The sequence below is a fragment of the Buteo buteo genome, chromosome 7 (genome assembly GCF_964188355.1).
Source record: "Buteo buteo chromosome 7, bButBut1.hap1.1, whole genome shotgun sequence".
NCBI classification, from domain to species: domain Eukaryota; kingdom Metazoa; phylum Chordata; class Aves; order Accipitriformes; family Accipitridae; genus Buteo; species Buteo buteo.
This window is the reverse complement of record NC_134177.1, coordinates 19,880,797-19,907,427: the sequence shown is the minus strand read 5'-3', so window position 1 is coordinate 19,907,427 and position 26,631 is coordinate 19,880,797. Positions and strand designations below refer to the sequence as shown.

The 26,631-nt window shown below is 39.4% G+C and overlaps 1 long non-coding RNA gene across 5 annotated transcripts in view; it reads right to left on the bottom strand.

The window, feature by feature from the left end:
• The window catches only part of LOC142032772 (uncharacterized), a 98,529-nt gene that overhangs the window by 2,068 nt on the left and 69,830 nt on the right, over window positions 1-26,631 (bottom strand). For 2 of the 5 annotated variants that reach the window (XR_012650983.1, XR_012650981.1), the window contains exon 2: window positions 334-372. This is a non-coding gene — a long non-coding RNA (uncharacterized LOC142032772). Of the gene's footprint in view, window positions 1-333; window positions 373-13,474; window positions 13,679-19,410; window positions 19,701-26,631 lie in introns of those variants that run through there. The other 3 variants (XR_012650980.1, XR_012650979.1, XR_012650982.1) reach the window with 3 other exon arrangements.

Genomic DNA, 26,631 nt, shown 5'->3' with positions numbered 1-26,631 from the left:
TTAGCAGCAAAGAAAAAGTAGCTGACACGAGTGACAAACTACAGATGCACATTCAAATTTCATGTAAGCTGCTATTTAGATCCAGTGGTTTGATCCATTCTGTCATTAGATTAGGGACCACTAGCCATGAATACACTGAGGTATAATTCAGAAAACCCCAGCAGCTGTAAGGAGCTGACTAGATTCAGTGCTCAGCTTCCCTCACCAAAACATTTTAGAGTAAGACAAAGTGAATTAAAGATGGGTGCTGAGAAGAAAGTGAGACCATACCAAACTTGATCCAAAAATGCAATGCTTCCCTCTTTCAGGGTTTGAAAAATGGGATTAAATTACCATTTTTCCTTTCCAGCAGTTTGACATGTCCTTCAATATCTGGAACACAGGGGAAAAAAATTACAGAATTACATACTACAAAAAATCTGTACATACCAGACTTTCAGCATTATTTTGTAGGCATACATTAAGTTGTTTGGACAAAGATTGGGGCATGTGGCTAAATCAAACTGAAATTCTCTCATAGCTGCTAAGTATTGCTTTTCAAGGCTCCAGATGCCAGTTATTTCAGGTATGGAGGAGATAGTGTTGTAGTAATACAAACAGGAAATAATTCTCATCTATGTAGCTCAGATCTGAAAACCAATTTGCCCAGAATACAGCGCTGTTTCAGTTTAACCCTAAATGCCTGCATCCTCTGCAGCACAATGGCCAAAAGACATTCAAGAGCTCCACAGTGTTGTGTTATTCCCTTTCTGGGAATGTTTAACCAGGGCAAACTATATAATGCAGTATTTCTGCACGATGCCATGGATTCTGTTTCTCTTTTCCTTGTGCTATGTAACTAAGGGGCACTGTAAGGGGCACATAACTTACAGACGAGAACAGCTTTCTCCTCCGCACTCTGACAGGAAATAAAAAGCTCCCAAAAAACTCAAGAGAAAAACAAACTTTGTGAATGACAAAAAGAAGCACTGCCAAAACACAAGAGTTTCCTGTACCTAATAAAAGGAAAAAGGCAGATTTTTGCTCATCCTTACCTTGTGGCTGCAAATGGCAAGAAAAAGAAAATAAGGAGTGCCCTGTGTATCATTAGGGCTCTGGAGTTTAGCACCCATTGCAGGATGAACTCTTCTGAGGAGTGCGGGGCTTTGGTTACACTTTCCCTCTGCTTTTTATGTTCTCTTTTACATAGCAGACTCAGCTCATATCAGAGCTTCTGTTTTGTGTTCACTTTAGAAGACTTCAGATATCTAAAGAGACTTCTAAGAGACTGTTTTAAATAAAAACTTAGATAAATCTGGGTGATGAAGTACAAACCTAAGCCAAGGAGATTGCAGGCAAGACATGTTCATCTCAATCATTCATGCATCTCGGTCCAGCTCTACCTTACGCTTTCAGAAGTGAGCAGAAATGCCTGGTCAAACTAACCTGTGCAGGAGTTTCATGAAGCACAAAAATAGGTAACAGAATAAACCAAAAAAATGCAGTTTTGTTAGTTGCCCTTCTTTGCATCACAGTATCAAAAGACATGGGGTAAAAAAGCCACAGAAATAATTGATCGAGATCTGGCCTGTAGTTCTTTGTTCTTTTATTTTAAATCATCAGATTCACCACAGCTGGGAAATGTGAGCTGTCAGCATGCCCAAGCTTCAGGACTGTCTACGTGTTCTGACCATAGTGAAAAGAGGACACTTGGCCACTGACCACTGATGGAAGCACTGAATCCCCAGGATTTTACTATCACTGATCATATGGGTCTGGTTTCCTACCTTTTATGAATCTAAGAGCTTGAAAGAGGTTTTGAGATCATTGCGCCGAGTGTGAATCAGTCTCTTTCCTCGTTTTGCAGTTCAGATGACTCACAGTTTGGACAACTGGAGGATGAGGACCCCAGGACATGCTGAAGAGTAAGCTTACTGTTTTATCTGGATGCAGAAAGCAAGCCTGTTGGTCAGTGGTTTCATACTGAGGCAGGAACAAAAATGGGATCTTCACAGTAGGATGTATACACAGGACTTTCATGGATAAAATGTGTGTAACCTGCCCCAGCACTGACAAGATGAGAGTTTGATCTGTCTCATGAGTCATAGCTCAAGATGTGGACCCTGCTTAGGAGCCATAGAAGGCAACAAGAATCACCAGGTGTTTAGAAACCATGTCTTGGGAAAGCATTGGGATTTCAAGCGCTTGAAGGGCAGCTGCAAAGAAGGAGGTAATCTGTGTTTTCCATGTCCATTGGAACAAGAATTGCCTCAAATTATATTAAGACAGAGTTATCTTGGACTGTATTAAAAAGCTTATGTTGAGTGATAGGAGGAGGTACAAATGCAAAACTGAAAGCATTCTGCTGAATACAGATCCTCCCACGTACCAGGAGAAATAGATAAATCAGTCAAAGTGTGGGTCAGTTTATGCCTGGAAAAAAGTTTGACTCAACCAGGGGTTGAGTGCTCTCAGCTAGTTTTGACTCAGCTGGGTGTTGCCAGCTGCTCATGAAAAAAGCAGGGTGGTACAATAGGCCCAACGTTTGAGAGTTACAGCATGATGGAAGGCTTTGGGAGGGCTTGGACCTTGTTGTTTTCCCAGCTTCTTGAAAGATCTAAGTCACAGTTGACCTCTACTGATATATGTATATATGTATTTTTCTTACAGCAATTGATCTGGCAATGAGGAGTGCTTGATTAGACTTTCTGCAGGCAGATCTGTTTGCAGTGCAAGAGCCTAACCATTAGAATTGAAACAAGCCTAAATTTGCCTCCTCTGTTGAAACAGTCAGTTTCAATACAACTTCCTCCAGTTTTACAGCAGTGAAGCTAATTTAAATCGCATGTGAGGCAAGACAATACAGATACTAAAGATCTGAGTCAAGATCAATCAACCTCATTATTTCTCTTACCCAAATCTTAAGGAGAGCTCCTTGGAGATCATTAGTTTCTATAATGTGTATTACTAAAAGAAGTCCATGGGGTTTGGGGAGAAGCAATAAGTGAGGCTTTTAGTATACTCCCTTTTCTGCTTTTAGTTGTGATTCACATAATTAATGAGTATGATGCTAAACTCACTCAACTCACTCCATCCAGCATGGCGGGGATGTTTCGTAGTGTCACTAGCAAGTATTTAGTCTGATTCAACCCTATAAACCACCCACCCCACCCACCCACCCCCCCCCCCGAAGCTAATTGCGAGGATTAGGGCACACCAAGACACTCAAGCTCCACTCCTGTAGGTTTGGGGAGAAACAACATATTTAAGCATTCCAGCTACAGCTCCCTTGGCAATGTACATAACAACAAATCAGTAAAACTATGGGTTTCTGTTTTCTTAACCTTTCAGGATGTTGACTGAATGAATACTTCCTTGAGGAAACAGTTCAGTCAACCAGATATACTCAAACACTTTTAAATCCAGCGGGCCTTTTCTCTGTACAAAACCAGCAGCAGTTGAATTCCATGTCAAACTGATCTCCCTGAGCATTAAAGGGTTTAATTCAAACACACACATGTACGATTAGGAAACCCTTCACAGAAGTCTGCATGAAAAAAAGACAGGAAAAACCAATCCCAAAACATCAAGGTTTCATATCATTATAAAGTTCCTGTAGATCAGAGGACACAGAGAAGAATACACAAGAAATTCTATAAAGCACGTAAGTACTCTTAAAAACCAAAACAATATTAGCATTTGCGTAGGTTATAAACAAAATATTGTTCCTGTCAGTTATAGCAATAACAATATCTATAGCAACTTTATAATGATTACTCTGGGAATTTAAAATACTGCATAAATATTAACTAATACTATGAAATAATATGTGCACCATCGTTGTGAAATACATGAGATCTGCCCCCAAGTTTATTCCACTGCTCAGTAAACTGCAGCTTCTTGTGATGTTAAGCACATCTGCTCTTTAGCAGTGGCCGTTCCTATTGCACAGAAGTTTGGAAGAGGAACGTCCAGCTGAATGCATGTGCAGGGTGGTAGAAATCACTAGTCCTCAGCTGTACCTCAAAAAGAGCTGGTGTAGATTTTGGGCTGTCATTAATAGGCAGAATTCATGAACATGCTCACAAGGCCTCAGTTAACAGCTGCAACAGCAATGGTATTCTGCAGGTTTATTTAAGACAATGGTCTGTCCCCTGCTGTCTTCCTCAGAAGTTTAGGTTTATGAAAGCATTAAAACCTTTACCCTAGGGACCCTAGGGTGGGCTCATCAAATGATGTGTAGTGATTGTCTGAAGAGGACTTACCTTGCTTCCTCACCATACAAGTGACCTTATCTAGCTTTTTAGGAAAGCAAGAGAAACTATCAGTACCTATGATAAAACTATAACTATTCCTTAACTGCTAGTGCACTGATGCATGCTTACATACACAAAGGAAGAGATTGAAGCTACAAAAGTAAATCAGGGATCAAACAGACATTGGTGCAGTCTAAAGCAATTACAGTTCATAACCCAGCTTTTTCCCCTTTCTCTCTGTAAGCTTTAATTTTTGTTATTTTCAAAAGGAGCCTGCATGATCTTCCCTTAGATCTTCCATCCTGTGATGGTGAGGCACCTTGTTGCATTTTGTAGCTTCAAGCAGATACAAGAAGGAGTAAGTACACCTGCAAAATTGTTGAAGGCTCTTTAGCTTTAAACACCTAAGGCTCCATCACTCCAGCATTGCTCTCCATCGATGGAGAGTGCTCACCTTTTCCTCTGCAGCAGCTAGTATGTAAATCTCTGGGAAGCAGACCCCCCCCTCCACCCTCAGCCTTAGCTCACAACAGTTTGTTAAAGATTATGCAGCATCCTCACTAACGCTTGGTTGCCAGGGCATCCTTGTTCCCTAGCCAACTACTATACTAAGGCTTTTCTGGCAGCCATCCAGCTGTGCTTCATTTAGGAACCTCTGCAGCAGTAAAGGATGTGTCTTCCCAATTTACTGGAGAAATCAGTTTGTTGCTTGTCTCCTAAAGACCCTAAGCAGTCGGGGAAGCAGTAACTTTTCACAGAGGACCTGTAAGACAAGGAACCTCTCTTCTCCCTGTTCTCTACAAACCAGAATTTAAATCTTACTGCAGAGAGCTTGGATTTTGCCCTAACCCAGCTAGTGTGGATCCTAGACACATCAGTGTGGCACTGTGCCCAGACCAGCACAGGCACAGAGCCACAGATGGTGATACCTTCCACAATTGGGCTGGTAACTCTTAGGTTTTTTTCTGTGCAATGTGGCGGTATTGTCTTGCTTGGGAAGAGAGAGGGTAACTTAGCATGTGCTGCTGTTTCTACGTATCCTATTTCACAGCATCACAGCAACGCAAATCCTAGCTAACATTGCTTTTAATGTCACGTTTTCTTGGGCCAACTGCATTTAAGATGGAAGGGGTATGATGGCACTAGATAGCTATGAAAGGGCCTTGCTTGCTGTTTCAATTAGCGTTGGTGACACCCAAAGATGTAGCAATGCTATGGCCAGTTCCAGGCTGGACTTCTGCCCAACGGCTTGAATAGGCTTTGGTTACAGAAGCTGATTGCAGGATACACGGTGCCAGCAGCAGGCACAAACTGTTGCCATCACGGTAGTACATGTCCAGAGAGAGCCCAAGGCCAGTGCCCAGACTGAATGAAAAGCCACAGGGAGGGTCAAACCAAGAGGACAGCTTGACAGGTTTTTATTGCTCATGCCATGATTCTTCTGTCTATTAAAGCCTCCAGGGTGTCACTGCTCTTTAATTTCTCATTGCTAGAACAATTAATGAGGTGCATTTGTGCCCTTAGTGCAGTCTCATGGTAACTTTATAGTAGCATTCATGCAATAAGTGCCAGATAAAGAAAGGAGGGGGGCATCCAGATGGAAATAGGATTTACTGGGTTATATATTCCGGCTGTCCCCAAAGTAGAACAGGGTTCCACACACTAAGGAAAGGATAATTTACACTGAAAAAAAATCAATAAAAGGCAGATGCTGCTATCAGGTCAGCTGTCACTCATACACCTAACAACTGCTGCCCGTATGTCAGTCCTTTATCTGAGATTAATCCAACCTAAACTACACATACCCTGGAATAGGTAAGTGGAATGGGCAAGGAAAGTTTCCTTTTTCAAGCTTTTTATTTTGAAAAGGCAAGAAATGGACTCCTGTGTTTAAGGTCAGGAAAGCTGTACAAATTCAAGTTTTGCAAGTCTCTTTACAACCTTAGGCAATTTGTTATAGTAGCATCTATACAATTTTGCTAATTTGGACAGCAGTTTACAGTCAAATCCTGGTACCCTTTTTAGCCATAGTACTTATGTGTTAGTTTACACTCTGGCTTTAGCCTGGGAGAAGCCAACCAGGTTCTCTAGATAGGGGAAGTCAAGGCAAATTAAATACCAGATCACATTTAAGGTTTCTCTCTGCAGGATGAGTAAGCCTCAGTTAAATCACTATTCTGAGACTGCAAGCACAGCTATTGATGCCAGATGCAAGCCAGGTCTAGTTTCCAAAGCGTAGAGTGGATTAAAATGTATGATTGCAGATCTAGTTAGGGACACTTTAACATAGCTTGTAACAGAGGACCTAAGAATGACATGCATTACTAGCACAAAAGTAGAGATTTTTGTACTCTAAAGCTGCCTGAGCTATCACTTAAATGTGCTATATAATAAAAGTGGCTGATCCCAAAGACATACGTCAGACTAGTTAACTGAGGTGTATTGGCAGTGGACTACATTTTTTATATATATATAAAAATATATATATACACAAAAAAAAACCATAAGAATTATATATATGTGTAGCGCTTCTTATTGATAGTACCTGAACAATTTATACTCTAGTCTTGCTAGGGGAAAGGACATTGTATTTGCAATCCATTAGATCTCCAAAGAAATAGTAAACATTGTATCTATCTGTGCTACTAAGTAAATATATAAGAGGCCAGAAAGCAATGTAATAGCAAACAAAAAAACAGCAGATGAATTATAGAGCTACATCAAGCCTTACCCTGATGCCACCCAAGAAGGCCTGATCATCAGTATTCAGCCCTCAGTATTGCACCTATAGCTTTAGCACTTCAAACCCGGGGCGGGGGGTTGGAGGAAGCAAGAATTTGGCTTTTGTTTACTGTGTGAAAGGGGAGTGTGTAGCTCCTCACATAGTCCCACAGGACATGCAGAAGTCAGTCACTCGCTCTATACAACCTTTCACTGGAGGATTGTGCAGGCAGCAAAAGTATTTGTGATACTAATTAAAGATTAGAAAATCCTCATTTAGGAAAATGCCCCTTGGCAGAGTATTTCAAAATAAACTAAACATATTTCTGTCCAAAGTAATGGAAAGGGCTGTATTTCTCAACTTAGAGAAAAGGGGATTAAAAATGCACCCTGGTTGGGGTGAAATGAGTTGTAAAAAATGAGGCATAAAATGTTTTTACTTCAGTGCCGACAAAGGTCCAAACTAAAGACTGGTCCTTTAGTCTAAGGACTGAAAAATAACAGACATCTAGCCAGAATAAAGTCTCATTTAATATAACAAGCTATTCAAAAAAATTGGTAGCCCTCTTCCTAAAATAAATCAATGAAAAAGTGTCACTCTTTTTGTCACAATTAAAAAAAAAAACAAAACAAAAGCAAACAAACAAGTAAAAATGTTATAACCAATATTATGGCTCAATGGAACACAGCCTATGGTTGCAGCACCAAATTTTACCAAGAGAAAGACTTTTAAAACTGAGATAATATTTTGAGACCATATGGTACCCAAATCTAAAACTTGGAACATTTTGACCAACTTCATTTTGTATGGACCTTGTCAGAGTAGCAAAAAAAATCAAAGAGAAATTAATAGGGTACCTGGAAAGACTTGCATAGCGTACAGTTTTGCTGATGAAAAGTAATGTACACAGCATGAACTGATGTTAATAAGTGTAAAAAATAATGTGTTATCCCTCACTATATATATAAGTGTTGGCTATAGTTATGGTTTTTTTGGAAGTACTGTTGTCATGGTTACCATTCAGCTGTCTTTATGTTTTAATATGCTCTGTTTTGTAAGGTTGAGGTTCAATTCAAGTTCACATGAAGCAACTCAACTGAAGTTTTCAGATGTGCTCTCTAATTTAAAGTGCATCATTTTCTGAGAGGCCAACTTGAAATACTTCTGGCATGATTTTAAGAGATGTCAGGCACCTTCAGATGCAGCGGAAGTCAATGCCTTGTATGAATTGACCGAGTCATGAATAGTCTGCCAGACAGCATGGTCCATAACAGTCTTATTTTAAAAGCTATAAACCTGTTTCAGTTGGTATAGGGAATGTTTCTGTACTCCTACAGGCTGAACCTACCACCATTAGACACTAAATGAACAACATGTCATTCTTTCAGCAGCATTTATTTATTTGTCTGAAGCTATAGGAATGCTTGACTGTAATGTTGTAAAATATAAACTTAATTCCTATGTGTAACATCAATAATCCAATACTTTTGGTCCACTGAAATGGAAAATTCCATTTCCCCTTTCCTTATGCAAATTTCCTCACATTCAAACGTTGCAGGGGGGACGAAAGGCATTTTGCCTTTTGTAGTTCATTAAAAAGCTTGAGGTTCAAACCAAAATACCTAGACTCAATAATAAACTCAAAAACTCCTACCCAGGGTAATTGAGAATTGGCTCAGGTTACTCTGTGTGGTGTTTGCATTGTCCTCTGCAGGTATACCCAAAGAGTCAAACTGACGTGCAAGTCCTTTTTTGCTTTTCTATGGAAACAGATGAACCTGCTCTTCAAAGTAGCTTCCTTACCTTATTAGCTTTAAGAAAATCCTCTGCACTGCCTCCAACAAGCCACCTGGAACAGCATAATACTCCAGGAATGGCTCTTTCTTTGCTTTCTCTTTTCTCAGTTTAGTGTTAGCTGAGCAATGTGGCAAGGAGGTGTTGATCTTTTTTTGTTGTGCAGTACATAGAAGTGGAGCCTGATCATAGGGAAAGGAAGCTTTTTGGTAAAGTTTCAGTATAGCTGACTTCTTCCCTATGAGCTTATTACATCCAATTTAGAATTAATTTTAATATCTCCTACTTTTCTTTTTGGTATAAAAATGGGAAAGGAAAGTGTAGGGGGGAAGGCAAGTTCTAGATCAGTGTCTCTGTATTCGAAGTTCAGCTCTTGCATAGTCTTTCAGCTCTTAGTATTTCTATGTCTTGACTCCTGTTCTCTCAAGGGTGGACACAGGCAAGCTAGCTGCATCCACTGTGTTCCCCATGGCAGGTCTTCCTCTGGCTTTAGTGCTCATATTCTCCTAGAAGTATTCAAAGACTTGGGTTTCTTTTCCTCTTGATTGCTGGGCTGATGGTTTCTTTGGTTTGCTTTATTTCCTTAATGAAATGGTCCTTGTGGGACATCCCTCTGCACTGGGGTGAGCCAGAAGCATCTCTTTTCATATCGTGTCTACTCAGTCATACCTCTCGTAAGTGCACAGGATGCGATTGGCAAAAAAAGTCTTGCCCTTACCAACAGCTCCAGAAAATTTCTGGGGCACTAATTTAGTCAAAAAGGAAAATGCAAAGTGTAGGACACAAAATGCAGCATAAACCACAAAAAGAACCAGGTCAGTGTTTGTGTTGTATGAATATATGCATGATCACCTGTGTACCTATGTCCACATATACAGTTGTGTGTGCATATGTATCACATGTGGTGGTATTGTCACAGAGACACGTAATAAACATTATCATGGGTTTTAGAAAACACACTCCCACCCCCCACCTGCACATCATTGTTAATTTATTAATTTATTCACTCATTCATCTATCTTTTGGGGACCCATTCAGACATGTAAGGAGGGTTGATATATCTCTGTGTGGGTGTGTGTATTTGTAATCAGAGATACTCAGTTGTATTCTTTTTTAATCAAACATCTCAAGATTATTTCATGATTTGATTTCACAGTGTGCATTCTTTATGGCTCTTCACCTATTTGGGTACTAAATGGGCCAGTAATTTATAAGCTTTATCTCCTAAACCCTAGAGTTAAGCATCAACAGAGAGCTGAAGATGAGTTGTAAGCAAATTGGATTGAAGGAGGCCTCTTTGGCCCCTGTTTCCAATTCCAGTGTATGTTCAGATGAGTAGAAAATGTTTGCTGCTAACCTCAATGCAGAGCTTCCAGTTCATTGCACAAGTGATACACTTCTATACACTTGATGATGTGGTCTGTGATCTATGGAAAGAGGAAGAGAGCTCTGAGATGAACTCCAGATGCACCTATTCATTATGCTGCGGGCTCTGGAGGCCTGGAATCATGCAAAACAGCATTTCAAAAGTCACTTTCTAGGTCATAGCATGAGATGGTAGTGATAACATCTCTAAACAGGCTGCGTTTGCAGAGAAAGGGTCACCTGCTTTTGCACCATGTTAAACACTGAACAGATGAAGAGACTCTCTGGCATTACAGGGTAAGCCTTCTCTTCTAGTGAGTGGGTTTACAGTATAGATGTGTGAGAATATTTTTATCACGAGCCCATGCTTTTAAACAGGTTATGAGTAAAGTACCAGGAGGGAACCAGAAAAACAAAGAGTATTTTTTGATTTGTTCATTAAAATCAAATAATTATTTAGACCCAGACTGATCAAACTCTGTATTTAAAAAGAAACAAAAACCAACCTAGTCCTCATTCTGCCTGCTTTATGTTAAATGGTAAAACAGCACAGGGGTGAAAATATCCTGGAGCCCTGTATCATCTTCATTATCTTCACTGGTGAAGTGAGTGAGTGGAGGTGTGAAATTCCAGCAGAGAGGAACATGCTGTTTTAAGAGGAAGTGCTGACATGCAGGCTACAATTAGGCAAAAAATGACTGCTGACATTTAGAAATCATTACAGAGAGGAAATTGTGAGTGTAATTATGTCATCATTGACACTGTTCAAGTGTGCTGATGCATTTTTGCTGATCAAAATCAAGTGTTTATATTTGTAAATAGAATGCACTTAGCAACTCTATCAATGGAAATGTTCTAGCCAAGAACTAAGAAAAATGGAGCCAAGTCACTTTGACAAAAACTTTTTTCCTTTTTGCTGATTTTCAGTATTTTGATTTCAGGATCATTTCTTGTTAACAAAATTGTGTCTTGTTATTTAGTATTTTGGATGACTGACTGATTGAATTTTGTTCGTAGGGGTTTTATTGCATAGAACAAGAGGAATGGCCATTCTGGAGCAAGCCAAAGATCCATTTTGGCAGTATGTATCCTGCATCCAATAGTGGCCAGCAGTAAAAGCCTACAGAAGAATATAAGAAAACAGTAAGTATATAACGATATTATCTACACCAGTCTACCAGCTTCCAAAATGTGCTGCTCAGGGACTTCACAGACATGCTCAAAACCATCAGACTAATGAAGTCTTTCTGACTACCTTTAGAAATAGTCTGATACTGGAGTCAGTGCAAATGGAGACATGATGTCAGCAGGTGGCAAAATATGTAAATGTTATCATTTACTTGGAGAAGAGGAGTTTGTTGACTGTGCTAATACTGAATTCTTGTCACTGCATTATATAACACAGTTCTGCCTTAAGGCCTGCCATAAGTCCTTTACCTATGACATATTATCACTCAGTGACAGGGAAAAGTGACCAATCTATGATACCTAAAAATGCTCAGTTTGGAATGGACAAAATATGTGAAAGGGTATATTTCTAGCTGATTCCAAAACCAGATATTTTTTTTTTTATTTTGGAGACTTGGGACACTTTACATAAAGCCCACTTTATAAATGTGAAAGCAGAAGTGTTTACAAAGGCTCTTGAGGAAAGTAAGAAAAGGTCTTGGCTTCTGCAATGAAATGTCCATGAAAAAAATGTCTACAAATGCTACCTCCTGAGGATGGCATTTTGTTCACAGTATTCTTGAAAATGTTTATGGTGGAAATTAAGAAAAGGACTAAAAGTGTGAACAAGATAAAGGATGCTTAATAATGAGGTGCTCTACATATCAACACAGTTATTCTTGAAGACTGTGGCAGAAACAGAAATATGAATATTGAATGTCAACTATTCGGGTTAAAACTAACTACTCTTCAGCCTGCACCTACTGAGCTCTAAAATTCCCCTCAGTACCTCTTTGTTATTTTTATAAGAAAGTAATATAAAAATTGGTTTGTCTTTGCCTTTTCTTTCTGTTTTTCAGTCCTCTGTCTATTGGCTTTGCCCTTTGGGAATGGGCGTTTTTTACAATCCATCTATTAATTTTCTGGGTGTCCTCCTGCAGCCAGTTTTTCTTCTTTTGACATTGGGTCCATCAGTTTCCATCAGTGTCCCTGTTTTCTGGATGTCAAAATGCATATCCAGTCAAATTGTGTTACCAGAATAATGTCAAGCAACTCTATAGCCACCACATCAGCAAAAGAGCTGCTTTCATAATGTCATTTTATGATTGGATGAATACTGTAATTCATTTTTAGAGTGATAAGGATTTCCATGTCAAAACACAGAATTCTTTGTGCCATTAAAATACTAGAAATCAGTAGTTAGGGAACAACCCACAGTGGGTGTCTTGGGAGAGGCCAGTCCCACAGGTATTTCGAATGACTGCTCATTGCAGCAGGGAATACTGAAGAACCCATGAAAGAGTAGGCCACCAAAAATAGGCAATAAGGCTTTGCTACCATATAAAAATATGACAGAAAGAATAGTATTATGTTACTGTGTTTTATATTATAACATTTACTTATAAGGCTACTTTCATCTTTATCTCCCTTTTCACTAATTCATACCTTTCTAGATTTATTTTCTCTTTGGAATCAGAGTTTTCCATATGTTATCTTAGTTGAAAGCTTATTTAATTACTGCTTCAAACAAGCTAAAGAAAAAACATTTTCCTGTTCTCTGCTTGTTTTTGAAAGACAGACGTTGAAAAAAATTCATCTTTCTCTGCACAGTAAACTGGTGCCACACACTTAGTCTTTTTAAACACATAATTCCAGAACAGCTAAACTTTGAAACTTGGCAATGTCTAATAATATTTTTTTTTTATAATCTATCATCTCTAAGTGTATTTGAAAGACATTACTTTGTCTGAAATTTTAATAAACACAAGATTGACAGGGTAATGCTGAGTATCAGGACTGTCAAGTAGTTAAAGCCCTATTCCTACCAAAGTGAGGTGAACACAAATCAGTACCAATGGACAGCCCTGTATAGTCCACCCAAATGCAAGGAATTGAGCACCAGTTCAAGACTGACCCTGAAAGCATTGGAAAGGGCTGTGAGAGGTCCTCTGGTGAATCATCAGTGAAGAGTCAAATCTACATGTTGTCTTTGCTTTTAGCTTAATGATGATTGTGTTTTGTGGGAGATTTTATTTTTATTCTATTTATTATTTTTAATTTTATTTTTTTGTTAAGACCATGATGGGCATTCCACAACTTCCCTGATAAAAAGTACCCATCTTCACTTCTAGAGACCTTTACCTAAAGTTTAACCTGAATCTTCCTTGAAATTACCTCTTTGAATACCTACCATGCAATTATTTTTGCAGGATCAATCTTTCAGTCTTTGAGGTTAGCCCCCAAGCAAGCTTCTAGCCTCTGGAACACGGCAGCCTGCATTTTCTTTACTTCACTTGACAAGCACAAGTGGTGTGGGTCTCAGAGTATTGGTGGGTGCTTTGTATGAGGCAGAAGGAAAAATAACCACTTCCCCAAATGAAACACTGCATCAGCACTGAAATTAGAAAAAATATTGTAAGTGATAAAAGTCCTTGGGGACTGGATGGTGTCTCCTTATATTGTCTGCATTCCACAATATTCTGTCTAATTTATGCTTTCATTGCAAAACAATTTGTCAGTCTCTCATTTGCCAAGAGATTATCAATATAACATAATGCAAGTCATGAGCTTCTGCTCTGATAGCCCAATCTTGTAAGCTGTCTCCATTTAAGCATAAAGGCCCCTTTAACAACAAAAATAAACCTGTTTTGCCAGTCTTTCCTCAGACCACCCACCACAGTGAGGTGTGAGCTTCAGAAGTTATGTGAAGATAAGTAAATCCTAATATTGAAAGACACCTGCAGTATTGTTTTCTTGCACTGTGTACTATTAACAAAGCCAGTACAAATAGCAAGTGTAGTCACAGTGTTCAGAAGAGTGATTCTACTGAAGGACTTTGGGTATAATGGTAGGAGAGACTATGTAGTAGTTACAGTAATCAATGCAATTTCATATCAGTTTTGATGACATGGAATGATCTACCCTGTCAGCTTTCAGACAGACCAAATTTTAAGCCCTTTAATCTCTACTGTGAATAATTATCTATCCAGGTTGTCTTTTCTCATCACCATACCAAGGCAGGGGATTTACTAGTACAGCTAAACAAACCGGTATAATCATTAAAACAATAGAGCTCTACTTCCTGATGCTACTACTATATAAATGTTAAATAGTAGTAACAGAAAAGTGTGTTGCCTGATTTCAGTAAAACATACTGCAATAAGAATAATTATTCCTTGATCCATTCCAGTTTGAAAGGCTTCAGCTGAGCCTGCAACTAAGTTAAGCTATCAAAAAATGAGACTATAGCAATCAGTCTCAAAACCTCTTATATCTTTCAATGCCGTGATTATAATATGCTATTTCTGCTGTACAATGAATTAAATTAATATATGACCAAGGTGTAGATAAAAACATGCAGCAGCAAGTCTGAGGGCCATGCTGGATAAAATAAGAACAATTTACAATGGAATAATATGATTTATCAACTAAAGATTTTCAGCTATAAAATAACTCCTCATTCTCTTCCCCCACAGTCAAGTACAACCAAAAAGAAGATCAGGAAATCTGCAAATGTGGGAGAAGAATAACAATCCAGCAAAGAATAGTAAGAAAGGAAAAAACATAATAGTATCCAAATTTGATTGCCGAAACATTTTTGCTTCTGAAATACTGCAAATTAGCACTATTTACTCAGGTTTCATTAGTTAAATTTCAATTGCTATATGTGTGAAATAAATTATGCAACCTGTAAATCTTAATTACATTGTTAATTGGGACAGCTTTATGATCATTTTGTGACGTCTCAAATCAGTGAGACAAGTTTTTTTATTTTAGAGTTGATCGGAGCTGGTGGCTCTTTGACTATAATGCACTGTTGGTACATTTTGATAGAATTGAAATAATCAATTATAATCTTTTGATTACTGAGTTTTAAATACTAGTATCCATAAACCAAAAAATACAGCAGTATTTGGATGTAATATGATTTTAATACTTCATGCAGCAATTGATTCTAGTTAAATAATTGGTATTAATTATGCAAGCACGAATTATTCATACACCAAGGTTTTATGTCCATCACAACAGTGAAGCAGGTTGAGATTTAGACACAGATGCAGTTGGCAAAAGCAGCACTTGTAGTGAGACAGATGAGGAGGCTTGGATATTTTAATGCCAGGGCATTTGTAAACCTGGTAGGTTCACCATGCTTAGATAATGTAAGGCAGTATAGTTTATAGACATTAAGACGCTGATTCAATTTATGCCAGCTGAATGTCTGGCTTCTCTTAGCATCAGTTTATCCTCTTTGCTTTTAATTAAATGTTGAAAGCAGACATTGGCATCCCTGGTGAAAGTGGTCCTACCAGAGGGACCGAAAGAACCATAAATCAGCCATGTGACAAGGTACTGAGCACTGATAAGGCTTCAACTTAAGTATCAGGTCCAGTGATGAGCAGATGACTTCCAGAAAGTTGTTAAGTGACAGGAGAGAGTGCTATTAGATGAGAGCTCTAAGAGGAACCAAAAAATCTAGAATATACAACTTAAAAGGTAAGATTGAATAATTGAAGGTAATTAGTGTTGCAGAAGAGGTGACTGGGATAATGGTCTGCACACACAGAAAAGGCTGGTATAAAAATGAAGAAATGTGCTTAGCAGATAGGTAGAAAAGTGAGAACAACATAATTGGTGGCAAGAAAGACTCATACTGGACATTAGGAAAAGCCTTCTAATGCTAAGAACCAGCTCAGAAACAGCTTGCTTCTGGGGAAACTATGGAGGTGGTCCATCACAGAGGTTTTAAGAACAGGCTGGACTAATATCAATCAGAAATGAAACGGATGCGGCTGGGCCTACCCTGGTGCAGTCCTTAAATGATCTCTTATGTTCTCAGCATTTTAAGCCTTCTAGGATGCAGAAAGTGCTCCAAACTCCTGTTAATCTAGAAGTTCTTTCAAGAACTGGCATTCAGTAATTCCCTGCTGCTCTGCACCCTAGGGAGAGGTGGTACTTCTGTTGGGACAATACACAGCTCCCTAACAAGTATGCTAAATTGAGGTGCTTCCTTGGCCAGTGTGCTGCTGCCTGATACCTATGCCCAGCATACAGCTCTGGATTATACTATTAAGCAAGGCTGTAGTACTAACCTTTTAAACACCTAAATCTTAATTATACTTAGACCTTACCCACGATGTGTGAGCCAGAACTTTTAAATACCAAAAGTTATTCTTCTATTGGCTTCAGTGATATCTTCAACAAAAATTGAAGTACTTCCCAACTGACTGAGGAGTGAGAAAGCTCAATTGCCCTCTCCTCACAGAAAGATAACTCACAAGTGATTCCATACAAAGGTTTGCAGTCTTAGAATCATAGAATCTTTTGGGTTGGAAAAGACCTTTAAGGTCATTGAATCCAACCATCAACCATGCCCACTAAACCATGTCCTGAGTTGCCTTGTCTACATGCTCTTTTGAATACCTCCAAGGGATGGTGACTCAACCACTTCCCTGGGCAGCCTGTTCCAATGCCTGACAAACCCTTTCAGCAAAGAAATTTTTCCTAATATCCAACCTAAACCTCCCCTGCTGCAACTTGAGGCCATTTCCTCTTGTCCTATCACTAGTTTCTTGGTAGAAGAGACCAGCACCCACTTCACCACAACCCCCCTTTCAGGTAGTTGTAGAGAGCGATAAGGTCTCCCCTCTCTTCCTCTTCTCCAGACTAAACAGCCCCAGCTCCCTCAGCCGCTCCTCATAAGACTTGTGCTCCAGGCCCCTCACCAGCTTGGTTGCCCTTCTCTGGACACGCTCCAGCACCTCCATGTCTCTCCTGTAGTGAGGGGCCCAAAACTGAACACAGGACTCGCGGCCTCACCAGTGCCCAGTACAGGGGAACAATCACCTCCCTGCTGCTGCTGGCCACACTATTTCTGATACAGGCCAGGATGCCGTTGGCCTTCTTGGCCACCTGGGCACACTGCTGGCTTATATTCAGCCGGCTGTCAGCCAGCACCCCCAGGTCTTTTTCTGCTGGGCAGTTTTCCAGCCCCAAGCCTGTGGCGCTGCATGGGGTTGCTGTGACCAAAGTGCAGGACCCAGCACTTGGCCTTGTTGAACCTCATACAGTTGGCCTTGGCCCATCTATCCACCCTGTCCAGATCTCTCTGTCGAGCCTCCCTACCCTTGAGCAGATCAACCCTCCCTCCCAGCTTGGTGTCATCTGCTAACTTACTGAGGGTGCACTCAATCCCCTCATCCAGATCATTAATAAAGATATTAAGCAGAACAGGCCCCAACACTGAGCCCTGGGGAACACCACTTGTGACCCGCCCCCCCGCCACCAACTGGATTTAACTCCATTCACCACAACCTTCTGGGCTCAGCCAGCCAGCCAGTTTTTTTACCCAGCAAAGAGTACACTTGTCCAAGCTATGAGATGCCAACTTCTCAAGGAGTATGGCATGAGAGACAGTGTCAAAGGCTTTACTAAAATCTAGGGAGACAACATCCACAGCCTTTCCCTCATTCACTAGGTGGGTCACCTGGTCATAGAAGGAGATCAGGTTGGTCAAGCAGGACCTGCCTTTCATGAACCCAGGCTGACTGGGCCTGATCCCCTGCTTGTCCTGCACATGTCTTAGACCGAGGCAAAGCTGGTGTAGATGCATGATCTTCACTAGAACCTATTATTTGCCACTGTAAAAAAGTGTGGGATGCTGCAGATCTTTTGCAGCCCTGGTTCTAGTTGTCTTGAAAGTTTTCATTGTGCTCTTCAAGTATGCCACTCCACAAAGCAAAGGTCACATTGTGCTTCAGTGTGATCCTGGAAGCTGATTCATGCACTGTGCCTTGTGTCTATTTTTAAAGACCAGGCTTTTCCCTAGCCTGCTTTACAACACAGCCAAATTCCTTTCAGATCTAGATTAAAATGGTGCTACCTCTCGGGCTACTGAGTCTAGTAAATAAGTGAAATTAAAAATTACCAAAAAAGAAAGCAAAGACAAATGGATAAGAAAGCCTCAAAATCAAAAGTGTCTATGTTTTTTCCATCTGCATTCAATTCAGTATTTCAAGAGACAAAAGAAAGATTTGGGGAACAATGTTCATAGGTAATGTAAAAAAAAAATCCCCTGGTATCTCTCTTTTTTCTTCTTTAAGAGAATGCCTAACTTCCTGCTGAGCAGAACAGCTCTAGACCTGATCACAGGAGAGATCCACCAGCCTGCTCCTGTTACTGGTTGGGTGATACAGCGCTTTATTTCACTGCAGCTGAACATCTCTGTCTTTATCAGCAGCCACTTTGTACATGAGGTTTTAGGAAAGCTTTTCAAGTCATTGCAGAATAAGTAGGAATATGCCATGAGTGTACTTGTAGGTAAAACTAAGAAATATTCTGGTTTGATTCTAGAAAGTTGGCTACAAGCCCTGCAGCTGAAGTTTTCACAATATGCTTTCAAAATAAAAAATCCTCATTACATGCCTCTTGAAAGAGTAAACAGCCAAAGCAGCTTTGAGCTTCACTGTGTGCTTCACTTGCAATAGTTATCTGACCCAGCCTCACACCTCCCAGCCTCTAACTCTGTAACAGATCACCACAGCATAGTGTTACATGCTATAACCTTGCCCTGCCATTCATGCTTAATGTGGTCACGGCTTGATTTCTTATGGTGTGCTGGGACTCCTGTCCAAATTTCACTGCTAATGGGAAAAAGTCAGCCTCAAAAACTGAACATTTCCAGTGCAAGCAAAGAAAGACAAAGCTGCTTTTTACTCCAAAAATGTATACACACACACATATACATGTGCGTGTATAGAGAGAGAGAGAGAGACACACACTCATATACATATATATGTATAATATCTTGCTAAGTAAAGGCTTCTTTATGTTGCATTTAAGACTTATAGTGTTCTGAGAGAAAAGCAACCATTCCCTTTGTGAGAGAGCTGCAACTCGGCCAGTCAGTTCAGTATGAGAACGCCAAGTGAGCCATTTGAGACGTGTGATCTTTCAGCTGCACAGCATCGCATTCATCATATGCTTCAGAAACATAATATGTAAAGCTGGAAAAAACAGAAGCTACAGAGGCAAGAAAAATCAATTAGCAGAAAAGCCCATATATGGAAAAAGGCCTGCACAGAATCACTATGTTGCCATTTTGAATTTCCTAAAGTTACCTTCTCCTACCTTTTGGGTGATCTTGGAACACATTCTCTATATTAGAATGAGAGGAATCTTCTAGTCCCCTAATTAAGCACTAATAATTTAACAGAACACTGCAGGACTCAAAGTATATGAGGTAGCACTAAGCACAAAGTTGGCTTTATATCGTTTTCTCCACACCCCTGCCCCACCAAAAAATTTCAGATATGGCAAGCCTCAGTGTTAGGAAAGAGGCTGTTATAGTTTGCAAATAGTTTCCATCCTGGAAGAAGGCGCACCCAACAGAATTTAAACAATGCACGCTGCAATCTCAGTTACAGTGGCATAAATTAGGATCAATTCCACTAAGGTCAGAACAGTTATATCAGTGTGAGACACATGACGATTGAGCCCGATTAACTGCAATAGAGAATTCTCTTCTACTCTCTCGTAAGTCAGAGCAGAAACTTGCCCTACCTTTCAGTCAGGCTCTGTCCACATAGTGGGCCACATCTGGCTTCAAATTTCAAGAGAATAAATGTGGAGATACTGATTTTATTGGAGCTATTCCTAATCACAGTAGTGCAAATTTTGGCCCAGTGACTATTTAGAGTCCATGCACTGAGCAGGAGCCAGCAGTTGAGGTCCCATCATACTTTGGCCTAGGAGGACTGGAACATTCAGAGTGCGGACTACAAAAGCATTTCTGTGTGGTTTGGGGTACCACGTTTCAGGCCTATGTTTGATCACAATTATTTCTCACAAGGATGAAGCCAGCAATTCGAGAAATAAAGCTGACATGTGGCACACACTTATCTACCTAATTTCTCTCCCACTCCCAGGAATATTTGTTGGCTTGTTAACTACTGGAACCCGATCCTTATGTAATACAGGAAATGTGTAACAGTTATACTGATGACCTTAGTAAAGTGCAAGCTGTGAATAGCCCTGGTGAAACTGAGCAGCCAGAAAAGACAAAAATGTTGGTATGCCAGCTGTTTACTTCTAATGCAGGTGAATGGCTTTTAGAAATATTTAAACCAGTTGGAGTATCCTCAACCCAATCTTCATTAATGGGAAAAAGGAAAGAAAGAAGACAGGCAATAAAACATAAGTGCAAATGACCACAGATACTAACATGAACAGCAAAGCTTATTCCTTCAATAGCAGAAGCATTGATACAGGCAGTGGCAAAAAGGCAGAGCTTAGCAGAAGTCTACAGAAACACTGGTGCAAGCCCTAAGATTTAAATGGGCACTTGAGGAGGAAGACTGTCCTCTTTGATGGAGAGGAGGAAGCAGCACGGGTTCAGGGTGCTGGGGTCTGTCTGCCACCTCTTCTCCCAGACAGGTGAAGGCTGCCTCCTTCCTGCAGCAGCTCCGCACAGCTGGGTGCTCTCCATTAGGGTAGTAATTATAAGATGAGTGAGAAATGTAGCCATATACAACCAATTCTCTATTAAGCATTCTCCCATTATTTAAGGTTGAACTGAGACAGAGCTTAATGAATCACTGCTTTTTGACAAATAATAAATATACCACACAAATTTCAGAGGGAGTGAGACTCTTCCTGAGTTTGAATGGAATTTAGCAAATAGTCCCAGATGAAACAATGCAGAGGAAAAAAATAAAATGTCAAAATACTTCATTTTAGTATTTTCAAAATGGAGTGTTTAATTCTAGAACTTCCAAAAACTTTCAAAACAAAGCTTTTTAGCTGTCCATTTTAAAATTGGCCTAAATTTAAAAAGAAAAAAAGCTTTTAAATGTGTGAAACAGCCCAAGACCAAAAATGAAGCCATTCCTTTGAAGCTGAACTAAATATTTTGGGCTGAACAAAAATTATACTTTTCCTGATTATTTTTTATTTTGCCAACATTTTTTAAAAGCTTGATTTGGCCAAAACTAAAATACAATTCTGAAAGAAAAAAAAAAAGTTGTTAGATAGAACCATTGACTAAAAATTCATGCACTACTAAGCTTCAGTTCTAGGTAATCTTCTGCCCAATTAATGCCTGTTTATGTTTAACAGAGCAGAGTCAAGCCCATTACTTTCCAAAAACTATTCAAGCTTATTGATTTATTTTTAATTGGAAAAGCTGAAGAGATTTCTTTTTATAATGGTGAAACAACAAAGGTTCTATATGAAAACTGCCAGTCAGAAACACTTCTCTAGCCATGCAAATGGCAGATTTAGGTGCTTGAAGACATTGCTGTTCTCTATGGCCTGTATCAATATTAGCATCCTGCTTAGCCTGATCCCAGAGCTCATGTTCAGCCCAGGGTCCCTGAGCATCCCTACTGCCCCAGCTTACTTGCAGTCAGGCCCTAGACTTGCAGGAGAAGTGGGGGAAGAAATCAGCTCACATCCAAATTCTACTTCACAGGCAGCATTGCTGTCACGTGCTGCAGCCATTTGGCTGCATAAGCTCCTGTCGCCACTTGAGCTCAGCCATGTAAGGCATTAAAGATGTGGTGGTTGTGAGCCCCCTAACAAAAAGCATGGAAGTGAAGCACCAAACTGCCATCCTCCCAAGAGGTGTGGCAGCAGTACTCCAAATCAATACTCTCAGCCAGAAATATTTGGCTTGCAGGTGTTTGGCTTTCTAATGAACAGCTCTAATTTTCTACAGAAAGTAGATACTTTTTTGTGGAAAAAAATATTCTCACAAAATCCAGTTTTCCCTTCAAGGAACAGATGAAGATAGAAAAATTTTAACCTATAAGATGTAGCAAGGTATGTGATTTTTTTTTTGCCCAAACAGTCTTTTCTGCATATCCATTGACTTGACTTGCTACAGAAAATTGCACTAAATGTCACTGGCTCTGAGCCCAAAACATTGCCCGCTTTCCCAAGCTCTATCAATGGATTTATTAAAGATGTTTCCATGTGTGGACCTTGATTTTTCTCATATACCAATCCCATTAGAAGTAGAACAACATACTACTGTATTGCATCCCCCTGGATATTATGATCATGTTCCCATGTTGGCCAGTGGAAAAAAAAGGGTGCTTGCAAGGACCTGTAGGCACAAAGAACACAGAACAGGTCACCAGGAAAGGGGAGTCAGGTCTTGTAGCTATCTTAGAGGAATAAAATATTTTATTACCAGTACACATGTGCAGACATTCTAGAATTTATTTGCTTCCAAAATAAAAAGCAAAGACATATTATCATAATAGCAAAAGAAATTAATCTAACTATGTTTGGGATTTGTTATGATTTAATCAGCAAAAGGAAGGAAATTCAGGGTCAGAGATCACCCCCTCCCCACTGTCTATCACAATGGGTTACCATCCTTAATTTTACCCAACTGTGTCATCTTGTGACCAAATACTGGAGGCTTGATCCTTAACTTTGAAGTTTTTCTCTTTTGTGGACTTAAGCCAGAACCACAAAATTTTTGAAAATGCAGTGCTTGACTGAATTGAATGTAGTTTTTCTCTGTAAAAGTAAAACCAAACAGAAAGCTTCTGCCCTTCCAAGGGATGGTTTTTAAATTGTCTTTGACCCTTTTTCTTTGTATTTATATTGGCTCTGGTTATTTGATTAAAACTGTAGGAAATCTAATTTAAAAGATTATTTTTAAAAGACAAATAAGGAAACTTTGATTTTTTTAATTTTTTTCAAGTATCTCCTGCCTTTTTATAAATGCTTTCCAGATTTGGCTTGACATTCTTACACATTCCAGGATTATCTGAAAATTAATTCAAGTAATTGTTTTCTTTACTTTTTAGTATTTTGATGTGTCAGTATGAATTGATTTTAAGTGTTCTCTTTAGGAATATTTGATATAAAATAGATGGTTTGGAGATCAAAATCAAATATGTACACATATGCATACATATATATACTTATGTATACATATATGTACAGATGTATACATATGTATATGTAGCCCACAGAAATTAATCATAAAAATGTAATACGTGTTCAACTAGCCAAATACAATAAACACATAATTCATTACTTTAAAATTCTATTGACTTTAGTGATAACTTTTTCTGAATAAAGAACATCGACTCTAGCCACAGTAAAACTTACTGAGTTTAACAAAATATTTTAATAGAGCTATGCCTAAATACAAGAGAACTTCACAGCGGGAGGTTTCAGTGGCTGATATGAAGGGAGGAAGTTTTCATATCAATAAATATGATGGCATCTGCCAGGTAAAATGTTGTAATAATCCTCTGGGTGCTACTTGCCTCCCACTAATGTGTTGGACAGTTTGGATTAACACCATATGCCTGTTCATAGCATGAGCTGGAAACCAATGTAAATACAGAGAGAGACAGTGAGTTCATTTTACAGCCTTGTTTTCCTTGCATTCCCACTATCCCAGGGCTAAGAGTTGGTGGTGTGTACAGAGTAATGGAAGAGGAGGAAAAGAGCCCCAGGAACAGGCAGAAGCATGAAGTCAACCGAACTGGGGGGAGGAAGAGAGAAGGAAAGGCAGTGAAAGAGTTGTGGAGAAATTATGAGAACTGGAGGGCAGGTTAATTTTTGGTAGAATAAATAGACAATGGGGTGTTGTGGCGATGGCAGTGTTCAAAGGTGACGGCAGTAAGTCAGAAAGGGGAGTGATTCTTGTGGAGATGTGGTAAATAAAATGGGAAAGATGAATTATCTCTATGTCTAGAGATACATGGGTAATGACAACAGCACAGGTGGGAGACCTGGAGTGAAAAGAAAAGAATCAGGCAAGCATAAGCACCACAGAAGTTATTACTCACTGTTAGAAAGCCAGAACTGGGACCTATGTGCCATGCTGCTCCTATTGCTGTGCCACTATGTGAGGCACAGTAAGGGAAAAGAAGGGAAGTAAACAACCTGGCTTTTAAGTCCACATGTCAGCCTTCAATCAAAGCTTCCATCCAGTTCTCCTTTAGCTCCTTCTTAGCTCTAAATGGACAAATTAGTCTGGCTAGCTGGCCATGGTGCAGATAAGCTTGCAACCTCATCAGAGAACAGCAGGTGTATTTAGGAAAGCTCTTGCAGCTGCTTTCTGGTAGATTGAGGCTTTCAGTCTCTTCTGTATCATCTTATTGTCCTCTTCCCAACTTTTGAACTTGCCTTGCTTTGCCCTCACATGGGGATTGTGCTCCTAATGCTGAGCTGGACTGCCTACACCTCGCCCTGTCCACAGTGTTTCTCTAATGTGGGCTAACAGCAGTCCATGGCAATGATTTATTATAAACTAGGTGCAATTGAAGTTCTCTTTCCCTTTGGGAAATATTTGTGGATAGAGATAGTTGTGTAGCATCTGTAGTTTCCAAGTATCCATATGCAGGATAAATTAGTCAAAAATTATTCCCTGACTCTGTGTTTACACTGTAGTCTTCTTGGCAGAAAAGATTGTTTACTCATTTGTAGCAGTATAGTAAGACCTTTACCCTATTGTTTGCAAGCTTTAGCCAGCAGATAAGAAATAAAAATTACTTCAAATTAATACTTGTACCAAGCTCATTTATGACTGAATTAAATTATAGCTTCAGAAATGAATGTCAGAATTGGCTTGCACTGTGCTTCATTGTCACTGTTGTATTAAAATCTATGGTGTTAGGCCTGTCCATTTAGACATACATACCTCTCCATCAGCAGATGAGTTACTGAGTTACACAGACATGCACTGAGATTCGGATGGAACTCCAGAAAATTGGTTCTAAACAATTTCTATAGATTGGCTTCTTTAGATAAAGGGCAGTGATGAATGCTCTGCTATGCCAGAGGCAAAGATGTTTTTGTGAAAAAAAAAAAAAAACCAAACAAAAACCAAAAACCCAATATTCTTTTCAGCCCTTAATGAAGAAATATGTTCCTACTGGAGGAGAATGCTGGAGTAAATGGCACCAAAGTAAGCAAAATATTTGCAGGTCATCACATTGGTTCCATTTTTAAATAAAATATGGGCCAGAAACATTGCAGGCAGATTCATTGTAATCCATCTCTGGTAAAATAATGACAAAATACTCATAGTTACTCAATTAAAAATTCCAGAATTCAAACTAAATGTTATTCATAACAAATGGTTCAGCTAGCTGAATCCATGGTGTGACAGTGACAGCTATAATAAAAATCAGCAATGCTATGATTTTTTTTTTCCTGTCAGAGAATTTATAATGTGTTTTTAATTAGAGGGACTCCAGTTTTCAAAAATCATGGGACATTTCTGTGTAACCAGTCTGCCACTGCCTGGTCCACTAGTGCCAGCAGGAGTTAAGCATTAAAGGTGAGCCTGTGGCCCAGGGCCTGAAACCCCCAAGCAGGGGATAGCTTCAACTCCAACTTTGCAGGTTTTCCTGGGCAGAAGGAATCCTCAAAATAAAAATTTAGTAGAATGTAAATGAGAAGGTCTAAATAATGGTTCAAACCACTACAAACACCTCCATTGGAGGAAAGTGCAGGCTCAGAGCTCAACTGCATGGCTTATATGCAAAGAATTGTAATTTTTTTCCTCAAAACTGAAGGGCAGCAGGGATTCAATATTTTCTCTTAATCCTTGGTTAGGTAAAATGGATTTCCAAGAGTTTGGCTTCAGCTCTAAACAAGCAATAAAACAGACAAAAAGACGTGAGGAGAAAGAAAGTGTTTTCTAACAAAGTTGCATAAAGCTACCTTGCCAAAACTGTGCAGTGACATAGCAAGGTACATTATAAAGTTAAGCAGTTGAGTCAGCTTCTTGGCTGCAAGATTTCCATCTGAAGGCAACTTACTCTTATTCTGATTTCTATGTTCCTGAAGCCAGCAGCACTATTTCCTAAGACAGTGCATGGGGTAAGGGAAACAACATGAACTGTGCAGCCTTCTGCTCATGAAAGTTTCACAGAGCGTAGAGGCTTGCCTCACAACAGAAATAGCAGCTGTAAAAATTATTTACACTCAAACAACCAATATTTCTGGAAATGCTAAGAGATTTGCATCACAATACATCAACTAATTTAGAATAGGTAAAAACAAATAAGGATTGATTCTAAATTTTAATCCATTTTCTTTGTTTTACTCTTGTTTACAGTCTAAACTCTTCTTGCTCCACAACCACAAGTCTTCAATACCTATGTAAAAACCAAGGGGAAGCATTAGACCTTAGACAGGTGTAGGACTCTGGGCTGGTGGTCGCCAACCAAAGAAAATAACAAAGTCAAATCAGAGTCTCTATCTTTTCATTTAGAAAGTGCAGAGATAATGTTTCCAAGTGAGAATTTCTATCCTAGTCTTAAACAATGACTTTGATCCCAGTGACTGTTAAGCTATGACAGAATTTGCCCC